The sequence below is a fragment of the Amblyomma maculatum genome, chromosome 1 (genome assembly GCF_055883805.1).
Source record: "Amblyomma maculatum isolate TAMU_Amacu chromosome 1, ASM5588380v1, whole genome shotgun sequence".
Classification (NCBI taxonomy): Eukaryota; Metazoa; Arthropoda; class Arachnida; order Ixodida; family Ixodidae; genus Amblyomma; species Amblyomma maculatum.
The window spans coordinates 235,498,398-235,516,470 of record NC_139344.1 but is presented as its reverse complement, the minus strand read 5'-3'; the positions used below and the strand labels follow the sequence as shown (position 1 = coordinate 235,516,470).

General features: G+C 47.4%; 1 protein-coding gene across 5 annotated transcripts in view; it reads right to left on the bottom strand.

The window, feature by feature from the left end:
- LOC146205934 (oxidative stress-induced growth inhibitor 1-like) overlaps positions 1–18,073 on the bottom strand; it is a 148,011-nt gene that overhangs the window by 92,653 nt on the left and 37,285 nt on the right. The window lies entirely within an intron of this gene.

The window sequence follows — 18,073 nt, the reverse complement described above, 5'->3', positions numbered from 1 at the left end:
CCAACGAATGAATGCCGGACCAGTCAGTGCTTCAGACCATCAGTGCAGTGATGTGTTCGATTGGATGCCGATACCTGAGGGGCGTGCCCTGGATTTGGTTGGTCAGCATCTTCAGAGAGGGGCTGGACATAGGGGGTTTTTAAGGACGCTGCAGAGCACGAAATGTCGCTCTGGGCCCTGGGTAAACGGCTCATCCAGTCGCTTCTCGCTATGAACTCTTAACGCTTGCCATTTTGCTGATGTACCCTTCTTTTTCGTGTAAATAATCTTGTAAATAAGTTTCTCAAAGTGCCATTAAACCTGCTTGTACATATTTTTCCAACTTCGAAGATTCAGTCCTTCTTCAACCCGGAGTCTCTGCACGCTACCAAGTGAAGGCCGGGTCGCCATAGCCCCAGCGTCACGACAAAAGGGCACATTCATTCGTGAGAAAACTGTATTCAATAATGTTTTTTTTTTTTTTTTTTTTTTTTTTCCCGTCAGCAGAATTCAGAGGCATGCATGACGTCAGTACCGAAAATGACTCCGTTATTACCGCATAGAAATGGACGGATATGCTGCCTTATTTCACAGATCCGCGCAAAAGAAATTGGCCGGCGACTATGATAATCAATAGAATGATGAGTTGAGCTAGTTGGTGCAACATTCTAAAAGCCAGCGCAACGGGCAAAACACATGCGAGTAGATAGGAGAAGCGCTGACTATTAACCGCTTGACTTATTGGAGTAACACATACATGTACAAAATGTTCAGACAAACAAGTGCGCACGTTCGCAGATAAAAACATTCACGTCAACCAACTTCGTCAAGATATGAGATTTTGCAGGAAAGAATGATGACTGAAGGGGTGCTTATACGCACGCACGTGTCAGACTTCTTGTAGTTAAGCTTATTTTACACCCCCGTTAAAGCACAGAGAAAAATTAACGAGATAATTAAAAGAAGTCTATATGTCACTCAAAAGAATTCTGACGTGTGTGTAAGCGCCCCTTGAGTCATCATTCGATCCCGCAAAAACTCATATCTTGACGAAGTTGCTTGATGTGAATGTTTTTATCTGCGAATACGAGCACACGGTTGTCAGAATGTTTTGTACCTCTACGTGTTGCTCCAATAAATCAAGCAGCTGATAGTCACCTCTCTTGCTGTCTACTCGCTTGTGCGACCGCGTGATACCCTATCTCCCTTCTGCGGCTTCCCTTTCGGATGCATGCTTGCGAACATGCACTTTCGCTACTCGCTTAGTCAGTAATCCATTAATGTGTGCTTCTAGTAGCTCACACATAGCATATCACACGTATACACAGCATAGGCGTGAGCTACCATTAGTTGAAAGACTACTCGACATTGATACAGAGCGCATGTCTGACTCAGGATCCCAGGGTTCCGGGTTAGATTCTCATCTCGTGTCAACTCGGGTAGCAGTAGATACTCATCCATGTCTGCTGCAACCCATGTGACCTGCCAACTGTTCCAAATGCTCGTGATTTCTCGTTCACAAGGCCCAACACCAACGCCGCGGGTTTTCCGCTGAACGCAAGCCACCGGTTGCCTTTCATCCTCTCCCCTAATTGTAGGGACGGGTTTTCCATCTCTCCACTCTACTCACTGCTGGCCGTGAAACGTGGCGTTTCGCTACCGCCAGAGCTTACAGGAGATTTGTTACGCCGACAAAGGTTGCGCCAACGATGCGCAATCCAATGCCCTAGAAAGAAAAAAAAAAAAGAAAAAAAAGAAGCTACAACTGCACTTTGAGCTGGTGGCGATACCAGCTTTTGTTGGTGTTTCCCAACTTATAAAATACCCCTTCTGAACAAAGGTATAGCGTCTCCGTCATTACAATCCAGTAATTCACCACACAGTCCACGTTCGATTTTAAATCAAGCACAGCCGCCAGTTTCTGCTTTCCGACGCTTCAATATTATAGATCGCTAATACTTACGGCGCAAGCTTCGTAATATGCAGTTATACCTACAGTTACTGATGCAACGCCAAGTGCCGAGTAGCCGCGCAGAGTGCGCGGGGGGGGGGGGGGGGGGGGCAGAAATTTCGTTCACTGCAACAAGTCGACTTGCATGGAACTAGTTGGGCAGTGCCCACACTAGAGTAGCCGTGCATGCAGTTTCACCCTAGATGACGTAAACAGGCGAGACGAGTCAACCGTCACTCAGCCGCCGCCTCCGCATCTGGGGCTGCTCGAAATCGGGACGGAAACGGCATAAAGGACCAGGCGTTAAGCATAACATGTTCGCAAAGATACTGCATGTACACACGCATCTGCAAACGATCGACGACATACATTTCGCCTAGAAATTACGACAGTTTCGCATCATTATTATTCGTACATATTTACGAACTATATGGTACGTGTTGCGGGCATTCGCCATAAACCAACCCGAAGTCGATACCCAGGCTCCCTTGTCATCGTCTCATTGCACCATCAAAGCGTCGGCAGCCAAGCCCCGGCATTTTTGTTTCATCCGATCAAAAACGTTAGCGTGAGCTGGTAGTCACTGCTGGCGTCTATTGTATTCTATTCTTGCTCACACGTTGAGAAATCACAGATACCACGCTGCGTAGCGCATTGGTTGCAGCTCGCACGTGTCATGTGCGCAGCCAGCTGTAGCCCACATAAAGCACCCACTATTTTTTTTTTTTACTAAACCCGAAAGAAAATAAATAAAAGGAAAAAACATCAGTTTGACTTCAAATCTCACAAACCTTTGTAAGCAGCTGCTCTTTCGGACTTTCTGATGACGTCATTCATTAGTAGTGCGATACAAAATACGCATGACTAACGCAAGGCTCGCCCTTTTTCTTGCCATTTTTGAGCACGCGTTGAAAGAATACCGACACAAAACCGCCACCTGGAGCTTTGCCATCCGTAAGGGTAATGACATCACGTGAGGACGAACATCACTTCGCGCAGACGCTTGGCGGAGCCGTGACGGGGTCATACAAGGATTTCACGCTTAAGGACAAGAAATAGAGATGAGTATAGCAAATGGCCCTTACACGCACTTGCGACACAGCCGCGTCCAAGCACGAAGTGGCCGGCTTTGCACTATTTCCACGGATATGGACGATCAAGCCCAACTGTCTCGCAGGAAAAGGAAGGCGTCGCTAGAGCGAATCTTCTCCCCACTGTGGGCTGGCCGGCGCCCAGGCTCGGTCAGTGAGCGAGGCGCCAGACGCGACAATGGGCCAAGGTGGAAAAGCCGAGACAACGCGTTCCTCCTCTCCTTGGCAACCTCGTTAAGTGCGCGCTCCCTCTCTCGAGCCTATTCCCTTCCCCACGTGCCGGCGAGTGAAAATGGTGAGGTAACGATTAAAAAAAAAAAGAAAAAAAGAAGAAGAAAAAAGGTACAGAGCTGGCTAAGGGCTTAGGGGAGGGCTTTTAACGGCTGGTAGAAACCCGCCGCTCTCCGAGAAAAGAAAGTGGGCGCATCACAGACAGGTTCGACGCAATGACCGCGCAATCGGTGCAACAAACACGAGCGCCAAGTGGAGGTAACTCCTTCGGCGAAGACCAGCGACGTCACGGAGGCTCTCCGCCGGGATGGATCATAGGTGAAAAAAATTAACTAACAGTATTTTTTGGGTATCAAAGGGATAAGTGCGGCGGTGCTAACCAAAGATAAGGACTTGGGGGAAGAAGACGGGATTTTGCCTGTGTTATTTCCTTCTCCCTGCGTGGCTGTATTAGGTTAGCGCTGCGACGCCTGCTAAGAAGTATGCACGGGCACGTACAACAACGTGTACAGCCGCCAGAAAGAAAAAGAAGGGAATCAGAAAAAAAAAGAGAGAGAGGGGGGAAGGACCAGCCTGCGAGCAGTGTTTGGAGATACACAGGAGGATGACTTTACCCCCACATCTTGAGCTCCCTTCGACGAAGTTCTAATTAAAAACTGCGTCGGGTGTGCGCTGTGCAACGCGCTCTGTGCCCGAGCTCTCTTGTCAAGGCGAGGCCTTCGTGTTCCCTGCCGGGGCAGGTGGCATTCGATTCACGAGTCACGGCCACCCACTCCTCCCTCGGCGCGCCACAGCTGCGTTCGCTTTCTTTCATTCTTCAAGCATTGAGATTCATGAGCCGAAGTTCCGAGCACACCGCGGTGTACGCGGATAGAAAGTTTCAGAATACCGTTTTTCCTCCCCACGCTGCCGTAGCAAGGTTTTGCGCGACGATGGATTCCGTGGGAGCCCTACGCGACATGGCCGGTGGCCTTCAAAGGGCGTCCTGTCACCAATATTCTGCAACTTCCATTATCCTTCCACCTTACACAATAATTTCTCCAATAGACCCAGTTACAAATAGCGTCGCATTGATCATTCCTAAAAAGTAGACATGCCCTTATGCAAAACAGATTATTTCTTCGCTCATTTGTTCACCGTACATCCAAACAATGGAACGATCTTCCAAATTAAATTGCATCTATTACTGATACCAAAGCTTCGCAAAGTTTTAGCTTGTACCGTATAAGCACTTCCGGTTTTGTACATACTAATAATGTTACCGTCAATTTCATAGTTAAGATTGTCTACATAGGATCCATTATTTAAGTACCCGCTTTTTATACTGTTTACTCTGTATTTCTTTCTGCCCACTTTCCACTGAAATCCCTGTACGACCTCGAGGCAAAAATAAACAAACAAATATACGGAAAGCGACCAAGGGCGCAGCAAACACGACACGCTTCTAACAAGTCTCACATTCCACTTTCGTGACACACGTGCTTTGGCATTTTCATAAGCCACGCTGACAACATAGACGACCTCAGACCCACAGGCAATCTGCGCTAAAGTTAGAACATCCCGTACCGACAGCAGCTTATAACACAATTTTGTGCGAAACACCTGGATATTTTGCGATGACACCTGCTGCCGCTTAGCACGAGGCACTATATGGCAAAGCTCCGCGCAATGTCCAAGGCTGAAGCCACAAGCAGCGAGCCTGCGTGACTCAGCCGCGCCTGGCGCTCCACATGGAACGCTATGAATCAAGCATGCACTTCCATATCAAAGCGGCTCTCGACGGCAGCTTTTAGCAGAACGGTCTAACAATCGAACAACTCTCTGTGTAGACGACATTGCATGCCTGATGCAGACACTGACCACGAAGATCATACTGCTCGCTCTCAATATCCACGACAGAGGCGACTCACTGCAATACACAAAGTAAATACTCATCAAAAACTTTTTTTTTCTTTTTTGCAAAACATGCCTTCTTCATTCGAACCCGGGAAAGAACGCCTAAAAGGGCGGTAGTTAATAGCGTACCGTATGCACTGGTTTGGTTTGTGGGGTTTAACGTCCCAAAGCGACTCAGGCTATGAGAGATGCCGTAGTGGATGGAGGATTCCGGAAATTTCGACCACCTGGGGTTCTTTAACGTGCACTGACATCGCACAGCACACGGACGTCACTCCGTTTCGCCTCCATCGAAACGCAGCCGCCGAGGCCAGGATTCGATCCCGTTTCCTTGGGCACAGTAGCCGAGCACCTTAACCGCTGCGCCACCCCGGCGGTGCCGTATGCACTGGAAACTGACTGTTTTTGCAAAGCGGATGCCATAGAGTAACTAACAGCACAAATCGGTTCAGTAGTAATGAATATACGTATATGCACTTGACTATTCTTCAAGTCGCTACTTCACCATGTTGGTCAGTGGAAGTAAACGTGCTACTATCTTGGGGGCCGCTATGACCACTGTATGGCTTGAGAAAATGCAAGCGCTCTATCCCAGTAGTTGCAGAGAAGTGAATAGCTTAGTGTATAGTACAACTCGTTCCAGCCACCGATGGTATAAAGCGCAAACATTATTCTGTTTCGCACTATGACTACGGAACAGCTAAGAGAATACAAAAAAAAATATATTAGCTGAAGTTCATTTGATAGGTACTCGCAGGTCACTGGTTTGTGACGTAAGCAAGATGCGGTGATGCTGCTGTCACCAGAACGGGCCAACTCAAGGTGAAGAGCAGGCTTATCTCTCATGGGACTACATGAGAAGAAAAGTCTTCAAAGCAGTTCTCTAGTTTCGCAGTTGCATGAAGTTATGCATGCCGGCCGTAAATCCGCCATGATATTGTCGCTGGCAGTAGACGGCGGGCAGCGCAGCCAGGGTTGAATTGAGCAAGTGCCTTGTATTTTCGATGGTCTACCGAGCAAATACGCGGCTTTTCGTGCGCTGCCCTTACGTACGTGCAATTGTCAGCAGATTCCTGAGGAACGTACGCGTCGACGCTGTGCCCGGAAAATCGGGCGCACTATGAAGCAATGCAATTGCAGTGCGACGCGCACCTGTTCAAGCTACGCGACGACTGACTGCCCTATGCGTCTGGACCTGGCCGACATCGCCGGCATTCATGATTTCTAGTTCTAGCAAGTAGTTTTATACTTGCCCGGATTGGTGTCGTTCTCGCGTACGTGTGTTGGCCCGTGCGAGCCATTCGAGTTGGCGTCGCTAGAGGAATCACTTGCCTTCTCGCCCTCATGCCGACGTATTGTTGGAATCGTGAAGAACCAGAAGTCGGCCTGTCCGATCGCGCCAGCATCGTCTGCGTGCACTACGCGACCATGCAGTGGTAGTGCCGTGCTTCATCGTCTAGGTAGAAAATCTAGTTCGAAAATCGGCTGGGCTGGAATCTTCCGAACGTCCCCTGGCAGTGAGCTGTTGCCACGATCCGGGCATGGCTGTTCTTCCCGCACTCGCGAGTCATATTCCAAGTAAAAGAGCAGCGCGGCAACATGACAACATGCATCACCGTGTCCAGCCATGCGCATGCAGTGAGCCGCCAACATTTCCTTGTGTTTTGCGGCAATCCCAGCCTTCGGAGGGCTCGACACAAACTCTGTGTTTGGCGTACCCGACTAATCAGAAGTCGGATGTTCGCATCGTCTGTGCCGTATGCGAGTAAATATTCGGCGAAGGAACGTAGGCGGGCAGAGTTATTTTGCGGAAGGTTTGAAGAGCTTTATACTTATTTATAAATAATAACAAGCGAAACGTATTTTGGCCAAAACTGAACGGTATTTGAAGATTTTTGTTGCAAAAAATAATTTCGAGTCCGCAACGCAACGAGGTGGCGCCACCTGGGCAATGGCTGTGGCAGCGGCTTCTTTTGCTTCGTTGCCGTCACTGACGATGCAAACATCCGACTTCTTCTGAACGAATGAGGCAAGTACACTCCATACAAGTTTGGTATAAAAATAATGACTACAAAATGCCATTTCTGTGCTAAATTTGAGCTACAAGAACTTAGCGGTTTAGCTAGGATAGGCATTGTACGGCACGCATGCGATTGCGCAAAGCGTGAGTTCGTCTGCTTCAACCGCGGCTCTTTAACCAGCCGCTTGTAACGTACACTGTAAAAAATATTTGTTGAAAAATACAGAAATGTTCTGGCAGCTATCCTGCCAGAAATTTTCTGTTCTGCTATGTTTTCTGTTTCTTATTTTTTCTGTAATTTTACAGTTTTTTCTGTTTACAACTGATAGAAATTTTTTGTAAATTGACCAAAATTTTGTGTTATACGGCGTTTTTTGCTTTTTATTTCTCTTTTTCTTTTGCCACAGTGAAAATAATGATCCAAATGATACTCCTCTTTCATTTCATGTTTTCTGCCTGTAACAACAATAAAATTGCGTTAAGCGCCAATTTCTTCAATGAACACTTTTTTAAGGTGAAAGCCTCGCCAACTACATCTCACGAATATCTCTAGGAGCTGGCAACACTCGACGGCACAAATAAGGTTGGCGTAGCAACAGCCGTTGTCTAGCCACCGAAAAGAGGCAAGTGGAAAAATGCCGAACAGATACCACGGTAGCAGGGAGCCAACCAACAACGGACCTCAATGTGGCGCCACTAGTTATCTTCTTTCGAATCGAAATTCTTACGCAGCTGATCATCGGACAGCGTCTTCGGGGTTGTTATACCAATTCGCTTCCTATTCAGAATTTACCTACTATTCAAGTAAAAATCAATTTGTGGTAGAAAATAGAACACACGGCAAATATATATATAATTGTTTGCCAATTCCAATCAAGGTTTCGGCTAGAAAACAGAAACTTACTGTTTCTTTCGTGAACGTATTTCGGTCAATGAAGTAGAACAGATATTTTCTGTACTGGGGCACAGAAAATTTCTTTAAAAATACCTGTAATTTCACACACATTTTTTACAGTGTAGTTCTGTCCTTCGAGTAGTTTGTAGCCTTTCAGGTGGTTTCTTATGACGAAACTCATCCGTAGCACAAGGACCTGATGAATGTCGCACGTATTTATGCGCGGCCACAGGTCGACGCTTATTACCGTGCAGTTGTGCATCGACTGCAGTTATATTTTTTTTTATGTACCTGTCTCGGTCCACATCGCGCAGACTCTGCAGATAATTTGAACTGTCACCTATAATGCCGATTTAGCTTTCAATGCATCAGTAATTGCATGAGGTAGGGTGATAAAGAAAACGGACGCACACGAGCAGCTAACCCGCCGACTGTACTAGTCAGAAGAGGACGCAAAGATGGTGTCGGCTTTCAACTGACGTCACTTTCGACGTCATGTGAATACCCCCTATACTTACTGTCCGCTGGTTACTTCTCCGAATAGCGAAAAATCATCTAGTCCGAGATGCCGCACAAGCTATGTTATCTCGCAAATACTGTCGTTCACACAGTGCAAGCGTTCACATTGAAACCAGTGCTCAGACAGCCTCCCACAGAAGCAGACGCCATGTTTGCACAAACGGTAGCGCTCGCGGACGCCGGAGCCGGCGGTGGCCGCGGATATCGCCTGCACCGTCGTCTGCTTGCGCGGTTCTCTTTCGTCCCATCTCCATGGCGTTCTGAATGTAATGCTGTCTAGCCTCTATAATTTCAGCTACAGTATTAGTAAACGAAATGAGCACATGCGGAGCACTACACAAGAATTAGATTGCGCGTTTCGACTAAACGCCGAGCGATTAGCCTTTTGTGCATATGTCCGGCTTCACAATAAACATTTATCGGAGCGTCTTAAAAACAGATTGCTTTCGAAATGTATTTGGATGCTTTGCCACGCTCTTTTTTAAATCCTTTGATAATTGTTCACAAATGGCCGCCTGCGCGGCTACTGCGTGAAATGATAAACTATTCCTGTAAGTTTTGCTGACATGTGTTTCAATGAGCCGCGCTCCCGACTCGTATACTCTGGCGCATTTCAAGGCGTTTCAAAAATACTGAGCTTTTATAATGACGTTTCATAACTTCACAGTGTGTCCAAGGATGTTCATTGCTACTCTTCACCAATGGAGTACTTCACAGGCGTACTGCGGAATTAGTAAGATATTTGAAAACGTTTATCTCTATGCATTTCTGTGGGCGCTAAGCCTGCTTTTCACCGTCAGTTGGTGCAGCGTCCGCGAACCACCCTTTAGATTGTAAACACGGTGTTGGTCTATACTGTACAAACTGCTTCTTGAGGGATACAGTTGGAAGGGCAGGGTCAAAGGACAGGGCCGGAGCGTTCAGGCGCAAAAGGCAGAAACAGGAGCTAGAGACAGGTAAACTGGCGGCGGCACGTATTGACATTCCCTGAAAACTGCAGCAACGGAAGTGCCGGGTGGCGTCACTAAAAAATAAAAAGAACAAAAAGGAAGTCAATAAAGTGCATAAGCTAAAATGCATATGCAATAAAATAGTTTACTGGATTAAAACTGCTTGCAGTAATCCTCTGATCATACCAGTTGCGTCCGTCGCGCCATCTTTAGTCCGTTGAATCAAAACGAATAAGAGCGCATTTAAAGACCGCACTAGCCGTCGCTTCTGTGGCGCCATGGATTAACACCACGTGCTTGATTGTAAGACATGTGTTAGATTCCTGTAGGTACAATTTTTTTTTTTTTAAATTCACAACAACGCAATAAATTACACACCTATTTCCTGAGGAATGTCCCCCTTTAAGTTGCATATAACCATGATTTTTGTTCTTAACAGTAGCAAAACCAGCCGCGAACGCAGCCAGGATGTGACGGTTACACTATTCAATTACCTTCACTGTAATGAATTCCTGTTTTCAGTGAGTGTATGTTACCTTTAGGTTGCGTTCAGAGACAGCTGACTGCAACAATCGCCTTTTAACATGCTTTAAAGTATTCTGTACGGATTTACGCCGCGCCGATTTTTCAAGTTAACTTATTCAACGTCGCAAAGATGGCGAGACGGACGCCGCCGATGTATTACACGCTCTTTACAATAAGTAATTTTAATCCATAAAACTATTTTATTAATACTGCATTTTCAGTTTCCGTACTGCGCTTCATGCTCGAACAAAACGAAAGGTTGTGTTTTATTTTTGAGTGACACACCCAGCTCTTCCGTTGCTGATTTTTTAGGGGAACGTCAATACGCAGAGGCGGCGGCGGCCGATTTCACGCGCACTTCGCGCGATCTTCCTCTTCTTCCTCTTTGTCGCCGATCCGCCCCGAGCAGGCAGCAGCAACTATTGTTACCACGGGTGACACTATATCCCTCAAGATGACAGCTGCTTCTTGCCAGTTTCTGCCTAAGAGCGAAACACAGAGGCTAACGAAAATACCTAAAAGCAAATTAAGGAAAGCGAAAATAACACGGGAGATAGCAGGAGAGCAGACCGAGCTGGAGATGTTACAAACGCAAATTGGTAGGTTTGGTTTGGTTTGTGGGGTTTAACGTCCCAGAGCGACTCAGGCTATAAGGAACACCGTAGTGGAGGGCTCCGGAAATTTCGATCCCTCGGGGTTCTTTAACGTGCACTGACATCGCACAGCACACGGGCGCCTTGCATTGCACCTCCGCCGAAAAGCGGCCGCCGCGGATGGGATTCGATCCCGCATCCTTGGGTACAGTAGTCAAGCGCCGTAACTGCTGCACCACCACGGAGGGTACAAACGCGAATTAACGACATTCTAGCTGCGATACAGAATAGTGAACAAGCATGGGCCAGTGACGTAATACGGACAGCGGTTAAACAACAGCCACGTAGAGTAGCGGAGTAGACTGGAAGGGCCCAGAGAGAGCAATATGGGCGGATGAGATTAGGAAGTTTGCAGCGATTAGCTGGAAGCGGCTGGCGCAGCGCAGGGTTAATTCGAGATCAGTAGAAGAGGGCTTTTTTATGCAGTACAGGTAAAGTTTCGCTGATGATGCCGAATAGCGAATCATGCAAATTGTAAATCTACAAGTCCCACAGCTGAAGCACAGGACTATGCCTGCCACAGACACGTTCTGACAAAAGTATAGAGCCAATTAATTGAAAGAAAATCACTGTAAAAAGTACTTCCTTTTTTTCGCTTAAAAACATAAAGCTTTCGCTGAGAGCGACAGGAAGTCGACCACTGATCCTGCTATACGTGGAAGGAATTTTATTTCCACCGTGGAGCCACTCCTCTGTGAATCTTGGACGACAGCCTGCGCCCTGCTCCGCTTCCCCCCTAACTAAGGAGCTGTCCCGTTATCAGCCTGCTCGTGCGCGCCACATGTGCGCGCAGGCACGGCATCCGGTTGACCTGACTGCCTTCCGTTTGTTTCCGTCCATGCAAATCAGCACGAACGTAATCGCGACAAGTGCTCCACCATTCGTGCACTGCACTCGCGCGCTATTCCGGAGCAGATAATTTGTTTGGCGCTATACGTACTGCAAAACATGGTTCCGAGAAAGCGAATGGTGCAAACCTCTATTCGCGGGTCACTGAATTAAGTGTCCGTACATCTTAATCACGGTAAGCTGGAACCCAGGAGCGTGCGACCTCTGACGCTAACGAAATGCGCATACATACACGCTGGTGCCTCCGGATCCCGATAGAATGCGCTGATAGTATGCGAAGCTTGAATACCCTTAATAGATTCTCACGGGCTAAGTCACACGCGCTCCTGCGTTCCTGCTAATCGTGATAAAGATAGTACCAGTCGGCAAGTTTGTCGTCGAGTACGCGATGAGGCGCGCCTGACAATTGGAGAATATCGGCTCCGGCCTGCCCTTTTAAAAAGAAACACGGGTCCATACAGACAGTTACGCGCGCGTAACAGAACGAGCGTGCGTTACGCCGCGTAGGCGACAGCGTAGCGTACACGCCTTAGGAGAGGCTACGAGTAGCATTTCCATCCATCGGCGCACACAATGGATGGCGGAGTTGAGAAGCGTTCGCGGGTCAGGCACGCGCTCGAATCAAGGGGCCGCTGGCGCGTGCAGCCACGCTCGTTAGTCTCCCGTCGTCGAGAGGACAACGGACGTGTTTTATGCGGCGCCCCATAAGATTGCCAAGAGCTCCGCAACCCGGAGCAGCAAGCTACGTGCATTGTGCGCGTGCGCGCGAGCGTGCGTGTAAAAAAACATTTAATGAACAGAATAAATCGATAAATTTGCCACCCCTCTGGCCCGGTTCACCAGCCGAAGCTGCAGACAGATGGAGAGATGAGTGCTTAAAGAAAGGCAGGGAAGTCGGTCGTGAAGTTGAATAACTAGCCTGCCACTCTGGCCTATGGAAGGTGAAGAGAAGATAAGAGTGCCGCGATGGGTGAAGATGTGGCGAGAAGAGATATGAAAATGGAGACGTCTATCCAAATGAAGCTGTTTATGCATGGGAAGAAGGCAACGCTCGTCGAAGAACGCAAGTCGCAGCTGCTGCGTGCGACCGGCGCTCTGCGACATATGTCGTCGTCCGCAGCAGCACAGACAGCAACGGTCGGACGAACAAGCCTCCCTTTCGAAAACCTGTCCATGCCTAAAGGATGAAACGCAAGCGGAGAGTCATGCTCCGCAAGCGTTCAGTACGGAATGAAAACAATAATGTTAATAAAAAACTGTGATATATCCTGCCAACGGCCACGAATAAGGTTACGTATGCAGTATAGACATAAATAACTTCCAGCGGCTCTCATAGCCGGAGTCGACGCTAAACCCCATAAACCAAACCAAACATAACCTCCAAGTAATTATTTCCGGGAAATGCTGCCATATGATATAGTGACAAAATTAGCTTTTTGCGATAGGGTTTACCTGAGCGTTGGACTTAAGAGGGCACACACGAGACGACAAGCCAAGTGCGAGCGTTTAATTATAGGCCAACGAAGACCCTTCGCGAATGCGCGTGGCTATGACCGCTTGACGACTCCCCGCGGAAACTAAACTGTGGAGGTGGGGGAGCTCGATCACCTCCCGCAGGTCTGCGACTCAAAAGAGCAATTTACGGTAGCAAGTTCGTTCGCTGCCCACGAGTCCTAAACAGACAGCCTGGAGTGGCATGGAAAATGGAGACACGCTTCTGAGGACTTTACAGTCGATGCAGCTTGCGGCGCGTAAAGAACGCCAGAGATGTCACACCATCTCTCTGTGCGCATATGTGTATTGCCGTTGTGTTCAAGATCACATTAGGGGCGAAATAATGAGAACAAATCTTTGGAACGGCTCACGACAAACTTTGAATTAAACAATGCTGCGACCTTCTGACGGGTCCACTTCACTCGGCGCTAGTCGTGACACAACTTTACCCGGGTGTCGCCGAAAGACTCATCGTCGCGGGGAACGGTAACGGCGGCGTCAAGCACGCATGTCGACGCGCATGAGCGAGCCCCGGATCCAGTCCGCAGGCATTGCATGACTCAAAATAAGAAAAGGGTCTGCAAACTCGAGCTAGAGCCCAGCTTTTGCCCTGGATAGTTTTTGGCTGCAGTCCCTCCCTCTTAGCTTTAATGTGACTTTTTTTTTTTCAAAAATGCATCGCTTCTTTTACATTTTTTTTCTTCTTTTTTGCATGCACCACACGTTTGTAAATGAAGTTACTCACATCGTTGCGGCTGTTTGAAAGTGCGTTAGATTTAACTATTTAAAAAACATGAAATAATAAAAAATTTGAAGGAAGCTCAAGTTTCACTTAAAAAGTAGACGCGATAGCCCCTTTGTAAACTGGTTTATAGGAAACTATGTAGGTGCAGTATCCGTCACAGTTCACGGCGTACTCCTGAACCGCGCCGTAAGGAAAGGGACACGCCTCCTCAACTACAGGCCTCCATTTTTACTACCACATTCCGAACACTTCCGAAAAATCCTGCAGCTGGGATACGGCGAAGGCTTTTCAACCGAACCAGCTGTATACGGGCTCACGTAAAACATAACTTCGTTGCGTGTATGATGGATAGTAGGATATTACCTTCCTGGGAAAGGAACGGGAGGAGTTTTGAACGCCAGGCTTTAAAGCGCGCCAGATAAAGAAAAAATGACTGCGACCAGGAAAGTTCGAAGAGCAGCAACTGTACAGAGCCGGAAAAAGCCGTCGCTTGTTGGGATTTCGCATCCTTGTCTGTGCAAAACGAAGCCGGCAGCGCAACGTGCTGCTGCGAATAAAATGCTGAAATCGCAAGAGAAAAGCCTGTTTTTCTCCAGGCCTTCGAGAGGAGCAGAGGATCTGTGTGTGTATGCGTGGGTGCATGAGTGTTTTTGTATGCGGGCGAGCACGAACATCATGGTTTGTACGGCGCCTCTTATATGTTTAAGGAGGCTCATTTTTTTCGGCGATACTTCGCTTATGACGAGAAGCCGCCTTCTGGACTGAGTGTGCGTTTTTCTTGGGGATAATGACCGGTCAAGGCTTGCTCGCAAGAACACGGGACATAGCAAGACATCATTAAGTTACCAGAGGATTGCTTCTTTACCAACTGAATGTGACACTGTTGAGATTGTACAACTGAAATGAAAATGCCTCAGATTGCAAGGAAAGAAGATAAAAATGGCTGAATACCTCAGAAAGAATCAGCAAAGAAAACATTTAAAAGTGAAAATCCCAAAGGGGTATAGTAAATTTATCTCCCCAAGGAGAAGCTCGCTTACACATAAAACTAACGAATAAAGCCAAATTACACGAGCAAAAATGCCATGCTAAAAAAAAAAAAAAAAAAAAGTGCCATGCGCGTCTAGTCGAGCATACGTCAGGCGTAAATCCTCCCCCCCCCCCCCCCCCCCCTTCTTTTTTTTTTCTGTTCGCCGAAAGCATGTGCAGGGCGGATACGCCAAGACCACAAAAAAGTCCGGCCACAGTACAGCGACCGCACTGACCGCGGGCGCCAGGAGTACGAACTGAACACTCAAGCCCTCGCAGATCACCTGATCTCCTTGACCTCTCAGATATCTAAGGAGGTCAGTGCAGATAGCGAAACCGTACGGCTCAGTGCTGGAAGTTCAGGAGAGAGAGGAAAAACACAAACAAAAACAGTAGGGATTACGAGCCTGTGTTTTAAAGGGGGAAAAAAAATTAAAAGAAAACGTGCCGGTAAGCTCATTGGCGACCAAGGCAGTGTACCTGTAGTTGGAAAAAAGCGTCGCTTGCCGGGTTTCGGCAACATCGTCTGAGCAAACCGAGTAAGGCATGTGCAAGTGGCCGCTGAGCCAACAGGGGCGCTCGTGAGATAACGGCTAGAGGGCAAAGTCGCTTGGACGTGCGAGGAACACTTCTTTTTTCTGCTGTCTAGAAATAGCAACGGCTGAACGGAACTGGTCTCGGCAGTGCGAAGTAGTTCGAAAAGCGTTATTTCGGCCCACGTCCCGTGAGGCCCACCATCCTCAGGACACAACGGCCGCAATGGTCTCTTCTAGTTTCTGTTTAGAGTGAGGGCATCTCAATTATTCATCTCAAACGCGCGGTCGAGTAGACTATGTTTAGTGCGCGAAGGGACGCGCCATGTGCGCGTCTGTCGATCACATCAGTTCGATTCTAATTTTCGAACCCTTGTTCCAATTCTCGTTGTAGTTCCTGCAGATCGACACTTCTTCGAATATGCTTATGTTATATATATATATATATATATATATATATATATATATATATATATATATATATATATATATATATAATAGTACGCTTGCAGCACATGCTTGCTTCGCAGAGCAATGATTTTAACTCCGTGTCTGTCTTCCTCGACGCAGCCAGCTGCTCAAGGAAACTCTACACAGGCTCCTTTTTGTGTCCTGCAAAATGTTTCCACGCTCCCTCCTGTCTCATCTGAAAATAGCATGTCCAGTTCCGCTGTCTTTACTGTCACCCCCTTTCTTCCGGGGCCTCTCCCTCCGCAAGCTCTACGAGGTCGCGGCTTGGATCGCGAACGCGGCGGTCGCATTTCGACGGAAATAAAATGCCAAAATGCCACTGCAGCCACATCTTAGCAGAATTTAAAAAAAAAAAGGCAGACGTCTAAAATTAATACGAAACCATCTATTGCTGCGTGTCGTAGGGCCTAAAAAGCGTAATTTCTTTTCTTTTTTTTGCAATCAGCTCCTTAGGCAGACTACCATGTCGGCGAAATAAACTGAATGTATGTTAGTGAGTGCAGGAGTATGGGGGGGGGGGGGGGGGATTTCTGGTTAACTTGGCATAGACTGTGGCGCGATAAACCAGCACCCATGCATCGGAACCGCAAACGCAGCATTCAAAGGTTCTACACATAACTTGGTATTCATCGGCCTTCACGCCGCGACTACGTCCGGACACGCCCACCTCACGTTTACAGACACGTTCTCAAACATTCGCAAACTCGAAGGAGCTCTAACAGTTTTCACTCTTTCACAAAATGTCACGTTAAGAAGCGAAACAGCTGTGTGCGCTTCGTGACGCAGATGTGCCGGTTACCATTAAACCATTATGCACTGTGTGCGTGAATTCTTTTGCGCAATTCGCCGTTAGTACTGCCTTGTGTGCTTTTTTTTTTCCTCTTCTCTATTTGCTTTACTGACCTTCCCTGTATATGCTGCGGACCCTTACTGAAGAAATTGGCGCCAGGTTTTTGCAGTCAAAACCTACAAAGCTATTAAAACAATATTTGCATATATTCATTCACAGCCTACGGCAACACCAGCTTCGATGCAGAATAAATAGCAAATAGATCTGTATCAACGACATAGGACAAACATTCAGATCCAATTCCCACTCTTCATTCATTCCTTTTTCTTTCCGTTTTTTTTTTCTTTTTTTTTTTTTTAAGTGACCTTACACAGCGTTGGCTACTGCCTAGAGAGGATGTGCACAGAGACACCCTGCGCCAGAACCTTAGCTGGCTAGCTGCTTAACAGGTTGCGCAGCTTTTGCATAGAAAGCAGTGAAGACGGCGTCACGAAGTGTTTCCCTGACACTGTACACGGGGTGGGGATAACAGCAGCAGACTCGCAAAGAAGCTCGGAGATTGAGGACTGCTATCAACAAACGCTGCAGCAAGAAGGAATAAAAAATAACAATTAAAAAAATAAAAATCTAATGCCTCGGCTCGTACCACACTATGCAGGACTAAAAGTCGAGCTTATCTACTCTGAAGCAACGGCCGCCTCTAAAACCGGATACGACTCATGCCTGCAGTAACCGCCCCACACAATCCCTCCGTGGCAGGAAGTAATCCGCTGCTAAAGTTTCTGGTTGTCTCGACAAAAAACTAGTATTAGACCAAATTTTAAGCTAAAAAATATCGATGCTTCTGAGTTATTTGGCATGGTCGAATTTCAAAAACTGATTTCGTTTACTGTTGAGCGGAGTAATACACACGCCTCGCATTTCTTTCTAAGTTTGATCCTAGTATAGCCTTGTTTATGTCACATTTATCGTGACCACGTAGCACGCTCCACCATACTCGAGGACAGTAGGCAGGAAGTGCAAGGCGCAATGCTCTGAACCAGTCTCCTTTGAGCTACTGTATACAGTGAGGAAAATCATATCCAAAATGTGAAATAGGCGTGAACTGGTTCACTGATGAGTTACAGGGGCGATTGCCGATGTAGAGAGCACTCTTGTGTTTTATCTTGGACTCCGTGTCAATAGCGGACGTTAAACTCAAGAGCTACGAACTCTAGCTGCAATCTGTATCAATATGGGTCACCCTCGCATGCACCGTCATCGCAGGACCCACATTAGGAAATGCTCTTTCGGATAGGTGCTGACGTTCTTCCTAGCAGCTAGCATAGCCCGTGGGCGTGGCCACACCTGACTTTATTTGTTGCTTTTTATATATATGCTTTTTAAAAAACTATGTTCATGAAGAAACGCCGTCGATTACCACAGCCGCCATTCGGTGAACCTTCTTGTCTC